The sequence below is a fragment of the Moschus berezovskii genome, chromosome 26 (genome assembly GCF_049115385.1).
Source record: "Moschus berezovskii isolate FMDL1 chromosome 26, NW_MosBer_1.0, whole genome shotgun sequence".
NCBI classification, from domain to species: Eukaryota; Metazoa; Chordata; class Mammalia; order Artiodactyla; family Moschidae; genus Moschus; species Moschus berezovskii.
Window position 1 is genome coordinate 49,915,001 of NC_142485.1, and position 311 is coordinate 49,915,311.

Consider the following 311-nt stretch of genomic DNA (forward strand, 5'->3'; position numbering starts at 1 on the left):
CACGGGGCTCGCGCCCACCACCGCCTACACACACCCACGGCCGCAGCCGGCCGGGGAGAACGCTCTCCCGCCGCGCACCGGCGGCCCCCCACGGCCCTCACGCGCGCAACCCTGCTTGCCTGTGCAACCAGGGCTCCCCGCCCCCCCTTCCGCAGGGACCCGAGGGCACTGCTCCGCCCGGGGACGCCACCGGCCGACGGACGCCGGGGGACGACACCCACGTGAGGCGAGGCCGGCTCGGTCCCGGGCAAGGAGAGGGAGCGCGGGCGGCGGCGCGCGCGGGACGAGGAGGGAAGACCGGCAGCGGCGGG